Source organism: Miscanthus floridulus, chromosome 6 (assembly GCF_019320115.1).
Source record: "Miscanthus floridulus cultivar M001 chromosome 6, ASM1932011v1, whole genome shotgun sequence".
In the NCBI taxonomy this organism is placed as follows: Eukaryota; Viridiplantae; Streptophyta; class Magnoliopsida; order Poales; family Poaceae; genus Miscanthus; species Miscanthus floridulus.
Window position 1 is genome coordinate 3,257,014 of NC_089585.1, and position 8,691 is coordinate 3,265,704.

Sequence of the window (8,691 nt, forward strand, 5' to 3'; positions counted from 1 at the left end):
GAGTACTCCTTGAGGCGATTACTTTTAAATGTTCCTGACAATGTTGACATGGTTATCTTCCCCAATTATGTGAGTCACGCAAGTGACATGTTTGTTGAATATGGTAACGTGCTTCACATCTGATTATTGTATATATTTCTTTTTTCCAGGAGAGCAGCGTTGAGCGTGATGACATTAAGGATCCTTTCACTGAGGTATAGAAGCTACTGTTATCTGTAACATGTATGCAAAATAAAGGAACAAATTGGCTCTGTATGCTAATGATGATCCACTAGCTTACTTGAGAAGCAAAGTGCGACCTATAGATAACCAGATATCGACTCACTGTCTAGAAAAAACTACAGTTTAGCAAACACTGCACAGAACTACTCATTAATGCATTGAAGAAAATAATATGAATGGTCTGATTATCGTTGTCTGTGTTTGATAGCTTGCATCATTTATACAGAAGGGGCGAGCGAGCGAGCCGAACTGAGAACCGAGCGGCTCAAGTGCCCTCCTGTCTCAGATGGGTGAGATAGGATAAGGTAAGGGCAAATATGTACTTTTATGTATGGGTTTTAGCTTAGGTTAACGTTTATGTATGCAAAATTTGACGGAATGGTACTTCCAGTTCACGGTGGATCCTTTCGGTGCTATTTCATAGGGGCGTAAACTTTCGGTGGTATTTTACGGAGATCACGATCTTTCGATGCTACACAACCAATTTTCCCTTTCTTAATGTTATATTAGGAACGAGGCCCATGGGAAATTAGGAGGGCAGGTTTTCCAAGTGGGAAGTTTGGTTGTAAATTAATTGCTGCCTGCACAAGAATTTGTACTTTAGTCACGCTTTTGAGAATTCCTCCTAGGGTTATGTCATATATCTGTTCTTTTGAGTTTCAGAACTGTTTTCTACCAGATAAGAAATAAATAACTTTTCTTTACAATTATGTGAACATTGTTCCTTTTAAGAATGGCCATATTAATTGTCCTGATATTCCAGCTATACTTTTTATATTGTCAAGCAGCAATTAGCTCTAATTGAAGTTTTTTTTTCCAAAAGATATGTTTGAACTTTCATGTGTGGATAGAAGTATACAACAAATGTTCTCAGAATAGCCTGCTATATGAATGAATGTATAAAAAAAGACAAACCCAGTGCAGAATCCTTAATGTACATGAAAATAAATACATGTGTGTTAATAAGTTACTGATGGAAGCTACATGGTTTTACTATTTTAGGCCTTGTTTGGATGCATATCTATCCATGTCAATCCACGTGTGTTGAGGTGGATTAGAGTGGAAATTAGTTTAAGTTCCATTCCAATCCACTTCAACACATGTGGGTTGAAGTGGATACATATGCATCCAAAAAAGACCTTAGTTGGTTCGATCACTAACTAACTAGTAGCCCAAAAGTATGTTGGAAAATCATAAATTTCAGGTGCTTGACTGTGTCAGTATTCTTTTTCTCTACAATTAGAACCTAAAGAAGATAGAATATTTGAAGTGAACAAAAGTATAAAGCCTTATCTGGGATCATCTCTGTATCTATACCAACAAAGAGGTTGGCTATATGTTTTGAGTACTCACATGAGTTTAGCTTTTGTTTCAGGGAAAGACTCATTGCCAGTTGATCTTCCTAAGCCCATTGAAAATGAAAAAACTGTGGAAGTTGCACACTCCAATGTGAAGCCATTCAGTGTGCATCCACTGCCCTTGGTATCCATAATTACTTTTTGTATGTTGAGGAAGTATCTTGCGCAGGAGTATATTGGTGCACATGTGCACACACTCAAAAAAAAAATTCTAGATAACGGAATAAAAAAATATCCCAGTGAGTGTCACTACTGGAAACCGGCACTTTGCCGAGTGCCGCACTCGGCAAAAAATTAATCGACAAAGAAGCCTTTGCCGAGTGCTTTTTGTCGGGCACTCGGCAAAGCCTTTGCCGAGTGCCGAAAAAGCACTCGATAAAGATTTACACTCGGCAAAATGAAAATGCGAAAAAACCAAAAAATAATAGCAAATTTTTTTTTCGGGGGAGGCCGCCATGGGCCAGCGCCCGTCCATCCAGCGCCACCGGCCAGCAAAGTTCGCTGCATTTTTTGCGCAAAGTTCGCGGCTAACGCGGCCGGCGGGATTCGAACTCACGACCTCTCCCTCGCGTGTCTGCTGTTCTACCAGAGCACTACACTGTCACTTGTGTCTAGATTCCGTTATCTATCCTCATATATTATATTAAACCGAGAGTAAATTGCTTGTTTGAGGCCCTAAATGAATTCAAATCAAAAAGTGGTCAACTACAAAGTTTCATAACTTTTCGAGATCTACAATTTTTATTTAGGAAATTTTTCCATCCGAGGTCGTTTGAAAAATTCAAATTTTAAATTTGAGAGATTCAAACGTAGTTTTGCATGATAAGATGATTTCAAATCAAAAAGTTGTCAACTACATAGTTTCATAACTTTTGGAGATCTATAATTTTCATTTAGGAAGTTTTTCCATCTGAGGTCTTTTGAAAAATTCAAATTTTAAAATTTTCAAATTCAAACGTCGTTTTTGCATGACAAGATGATTTCAAATCAAAATGTTGCCAACTACAAAATTTCATAACTTCTCAAGATCTACAAAGTTTATTTTGGTCATTTGTTCATCCGACATAATGGCAGAAACATTATTCATAAATCTTATATATCGCTTTTCTACTTTCATGAAACTAATATGAGACATGAGAGAGATGTAGATTTTATGAACAACATTATTGTCGCTTTGTCAAATGAAGAAATGACCAAAATAAACTTTGTAGATCTTGAGAAGTTATACAACTTTGTAGTTGAAATGTTTTTTATTTGAATTCATTTAGGGCCTCAAAAATTGCTTTGAAAAAATAATTGCCGAGGGCCAAAAAAAAAAATGCATACGGCAAAATGCCTCTTTGCCGAGTGCCTTTTTTTGGCACTCGCAAAGACGCATTTTGCCGAGTGCCAAAAAAATGGCACTCGGCAAAATGCCTCTTTGCCGAGTGCTAAAAAAAGGCACTCGACAAAGACGTATTTTGCCGAGTGCCAAAAAATGGCACTCGGCAAAATACATCTTTCCCGAGTGCCAGAAAAAAGGCACTCGGCAAAGACGTATTTTGCCGAGTGCCGAAAAATGGCACTCGGCAAATTACATGTTTGCCGAGTGCCGAAAAAAACACTCGGCAAAGCCATCTTTGCCGAGTGCCGAAAAAACACTCGGCAAAGCCGTCTTTGCCGAGTACCCGATAAAATGCACTCGGTAAAACTTCCGGCACTCGGCAAAGTGCCGGTTTCCGGTAGTGTCGATGTTACCTGCTTGTGCTGTATCCTTTTCTCCTTAAGATAGCCTGATGAGTTTTGTAGTGACATTTGTGTAGTCCTTGCATTCTGCTTCAAGCTTTACTGAAAATTTGTTGACTACAATGGCAAGTATGATTTTTCTTAACAAAATTTGCCTTTTTGTCGCAGGCAAAGACTTCTGATGTGCTCACAAAATCCTCAAATGGTTCTGATGATTCAAAGGAAGAGAAAACCCAGTACTATCCAGGTCTATACTTCATTCTTAGTCTGTATTATTAGCATTTGTTCTTCACTTAAAGTCCAGATTACTTGTAGTTATGGTACTTAAAGTTGATATTCTAGAATTCTGTATTGGAAATCTCAGAGAACTTGTGCTTTCTTCATCTCACATTCTGAAGTGTCCTTAAAGAATATAGTTTGCAATAGGAAAAGTTTGTGTGACAATTTTTTTCTTATATAGCTGTGCTGGGAATGTTTAGTTAGGGCCTGTAGCTTTTCCCTAAAGAACTCCCTGTACCTTTTCTTTTGTGTGTCTTTCCTTAATCCTCTTGAGTTGAACTTTACAGTTTACTCCACAGCTGATAAGAAAATTGCATTTTTTTCCTTATCACTTCAGGCAAGGAAATCAAGCGCAGAAAACGACATAGAAGAAAGCAGTACGTGGATCAAGAGCCATGCATTATGAGGGGGGTTTATTTCAAAAATATGAAATGGCAGGCTGCCATAAAAAGTTGACAAGAAACAGATTCACTTGGGTACTGTTGGGACACAGGACGAAGCAGCCCGGCTTTATGATAGGTATTAGCTTGACTATAACTGCACACCTCAGTTTGACCACAAAATTTCCACCATTCTTACCTAACTTTTTACCTTTTCCCAACACAAGCTAATGCTCATAGCATCTTGATGCAATCTGATTTACCCAGATGGTATTCAAAGTAATAAGTTAGCCAGCTGGCATAGTATGTTTTGACTAGATAAATAAGATCATATAATGCTGTTCTGTGTTAATTCTCATTAATATCCAACTGTATATCCTTCTGTTGTTCAATCCGAACTCCAGTTAGTTCATTTTTTATGAGTTATGACATGCAGATATTACCTATATGCATGCATTCACTATAGTTCAAATCTGCACAAGACCAAGCTTATTTCCGTAGTGTTTCCTGTAAACACAAGTGTTTGCACTATGTTTTCACCTTTTCCTGATAAAATCTATCTATTTCATCTGTAAAGTTAGCTCTCCGTATTCCCCAGGCAAAACATATATGCTCCAACATGTCACAGAGTTTACTGTTCAGTGGTTTGGCTTCTCACCAAGCCTACCAATTCTGATTGCGCCATACAGATTTGTTTATTTATCATTCTTTGTTAGGCTCTCTCATTGCCTGATTTCTAAAGTAAATGTTGCCTCTATTATTGTTTACTTGTTTTGATTCTGAATTTAATTTGGTTTAAGGGATACGAGCAATATGCCGATATGTGACATTGATTGTATCTCTGTCAAGATCAAATGATGTTGCTTTGATACGATGAGGATGCATGATTTGTTGCATAGCTAATGATTCACCATGAATCACCAGATCTGAACAAGTTGAATTTTGCGCAGGGCTGCTTTTATGTGTGGAAGGGAGCCAAACTTTGAGCTTTCTGAGGAAGAGAAGCAGGAACGACGGAAGTACACCTGGGAGGGCTTCTTAGCAGTGACTCGCAACACGATAACCAGCAAAAGTAAGACCCAAAAATTGCTACATTTTAATGTTTGCGGCTTAAACATTGCTAACTGTTTGTGGCTTAAACGTTGCTCATAACATATGCTCATTTCTTTTGCTCTAGAACAAAGGAAAGCTGGGTCGCTAAGGCGTAGCAAGGCAGACCTGTTCATGGGTCAGAGTGATGGAGATACTAAGATGGCCAATGGAGGCGGTTCATCGAATTCTGATAATGGAGACGCAGAGACGTCAGCATCTTAGATTGCTCCCAGGGGTTTTGCCGCTGTGGCAACTCAAGTGGAGTCCTCCAACATATTCATTCCGATCGTCATATGAGCTCCGTTTAGGATTTTGTTCTCTCATCAATAATTAATTTTCATGTGCATAAGGCCCCCGTTGGTCTAATCAAAAGTTAGGGAAAATCATGCCATCTCAAACAAGAATCGGAGGTGGTCCATTGTAGAGACAATTCATCTGAACAGTGTCATGTATACCGGTTCCGAAATTGTGTATATCTACCGATAGGTTCACCTTACATTTTACCCAATGTAATTAGTTTACCTTATCATTTACCCAAAAGAAATATTTTTACTTTCTGGTAATACCATCCATACGTCATTTCTGTACCAGTGGAAATGTCCTATATGTCTTAGATGAGTTTACTACCGACCATACTTGAAACTTTGAGATTCGTCTCCTCGGTTTATAAGTTTGGAATTGATGCCGTATCTTTTGGGTATATTGACCCAACTTGAGTTCTACCTGAAGTTGGAACAAAGAAACGCACAATAAAAGGTCATGCAGTACTGTGCGAGAGGGGCACACAAGTTTTCTTGCATATAATTCAGTTAACTACACAATCCATCCACACGAGGTGTGAGTCTGTCGTGCGAAGAGGTGCGCACTCCGATGATGGCGATTGACGAAGGAGGCTATAGCCAACCACACATGTTGCATCTTGCGGATGCTGGTTGGATAACTAACTTGGGAGAGCTAATGAAATCCTCACTTGTACTCTGTCATGGCAGGCCTTTATAATTGCATCAACAGCGACTGAGGAGGAGATGAAGAACTGGTAACACCCTCAACCATTCCTCCCTATCCTGCCTGAATTAAGAGAGATCACATTGGTCTGACTACCTTTGTTTAGGTACTGAGAACACGTTGTATGGACTGATAAAGACACCAATTTGATACTTTTGAGGAAGGGTGTCTTAACACGTATATATGCGCCCATGGTTAGTCCAGATCTCAATCTTATAGGCTTTCAGCTTGTGGAAGTTGTTTCTTATTGCTGCTACATTTTATGCCCTAACAACCAGGAATCAAAACAAGTTAAGTACGACTGAGGAATCAATACCTGATCAATAGTTGGTGCTGCAGCAGTACCTAGGTAAGAAGATGGCAAACATTAGTTGGTGACAGCACTAATTCTCTAGGTGACAGCACCAACTACTGATCAATTAAAATGTGGAAACTTTTTGGTCGCCCGTCGAGGCCGGAATCGGCCCCGTCTACGACCACATTGAGGGCACCGCTTCCACGTCGTCACACTCGACCTCCTCAAGTTCATCGGCCGCAAGTAAGTAGGACTGGAGGAGGGGTCTCTAATCTGATTTGGCTCTCTTCAGATGTTAAAATTGGGCCACAAATTAGGCGATAATTTCAATGAAATGAAATTAGCAGGTGTAGGTTCCAGGATGGCTTGAAATATTGTGTATGTGCCATGGTGTGGATCTGAGGGCATTTGAATGAATGTGCAAAAAGGTCAGGTGCTTGCGATGATTTATTGCTAAATTATCAAATATTTTGGTAGATTTAAAAGATGAAGTTAATTGATACAAAATGAGTATTATCAGATTGAAGGATATAACTCCTCTTTAAGGCTTATATGTTGTTTAGGGGAATCACCATTTATGATATTAGATTGAGTTACCATAATTATAGCGTTTCTTTTGGATGGGATGCAGTTTTATAAAAAAAAAATCTTTGAAAGTGTTAAATTGATGGCTAGCTGAACTCATTGCGTTGAGAATATAGTAATCTTGTAAGTTATTGCTATTAGCTTTTGGTCAGGCTCAAGTTCAAATGTTACGATTTTGCACCTCTACTTAGTTTGTGTGATTTTTGGCTTCGCGCTTTAGGCTTCGTTGTATGGCTAAGTGACAAATTAAAATAATATCTCTCTCCCTCTCCCTCTCCCTCCCTAACTCCCTCCCCTTTCTCCCCCCCCCCCCCCCCCCCCCCTATCTCCCCAAGAACCTTATATCTCATTCTATGCTTTAATACCAAGATATGCATTGCCTTTTGCTTGTTTGATTTGCATTATTATGAAAATATCCTATAGCCTTAGCACGAAAAAGGTCTATACAATAGAGTTTGTAAGCTTGTGACGCCGCACTCTCCGTGACTGTGTTAATTTCAAGAACTTTAGTTTTTAAATTAAATGTCACTTTAACGTCGGTATTTAATGTCACAGTATTGTTATCTTATCGTGCGATCCATATGTTTTTAGTATAAAAGTTTAGCTATTCCGTAGCAACGCACGGACACGCTATCTAGTAAAAAAAAAGACAAAGAAAAAAGGAAAAAGAACAGGAGCCATTTCCCGGAGGAGCAAAAAAATGAATTAAAAAAGCAAAAAATGAAAAAAAAGTGAACAGCAACAGAAGGGCTGAGGAGGCTGGGATTTTGGGTGGTTAAAGAAAGTAGTTATTATAGTTATACCTTCGGTCACTACTAGAGAACAGACTTTAGGACGATGTCCCAATTTGGCATTAGCCTTGGCATTTTTGCCCCCGGGACTAAAAGGCCTTTAGTCTCGGTTGGTGTCTCCAACCGAGACTAAAGGTCCCTGCCCAACGGCTAAACCGGGACTAAAAGTCCTCCAACCTTTAGTCCCGGTTGGTAATACTAACCCAGACTAAAGGTAGACCCTTTAGTCCCGGTTGGTAACACCAACCGGGACTAAAGGTCTCCGGATGGGTTAGTTCAAAAGGAAAGCATCCTATCCATTGTTAGATGTGTTGTGTAGGTGGGGTGGTAAGCTATGCGCGAGGCAGTGCATGAGAAAGCTGGGAGGATCTTTGGTCCCGATTGTGGCAAACCGGGACTAAAGAACAACACCTTTAGCCCCGGATTGCTAGTCTCGGTTGGGAAACCGGGAGTAGAGCTAGTTCCCAACCGAGACTATAGATCTCATTTCTGTAGTAGTGGGTTTGTTCACGTAGCTATGCACAAAAATTATACATCATATCATACACACACGTATATATATCCCAAGGCCTGTGAGAGGACAAGTGTAGAATAGATAATTAATTATGGAAAAAAACCTTGTCCGCTTATATAGTTTCAAAAGCTAGCTGTACGTGGTGTGGATCATTCCATGATATTAATTAGAGGCATGCAGGCGACGCCAACAGGGCGTAATGATTCATGACCAGAAAATAGAGCGTGTTTGAGACAGATGGATTCTCATGTCGTCACGTAGTAGTGCTCGTAACACACACACAGGGGCACGCGGTATCGGCAGTAGTATATACGACGACGGCCTAATAAACAACGGCTTGCCTGTGTCCAGACATCCTCCTCCCCGTGCCCAGCGTCCACCTCCGCGTTTTTCTTCCCCGCGACTGGCGTCCACCGTCCCCCGCCCTTCATCGCCGGCCACCGCC

The 8,691-nt window shown here is 40.0% G+C and overlaps 1 pseudogene; it reads left to right on the forward strand.

Annotated features, from left to right (window-relative positions):
* The first annotated feature begins 1,330 nt into the window (after nt 1–1,330).
* LOC136457428 (uncharacterized) lies at nt 1,331–5,643 on the forward strand (annotated as a pseudogene).
* The last annotated feature ends 3,048 nt before the right edge of the window (nt 5,644–8,691 follow it).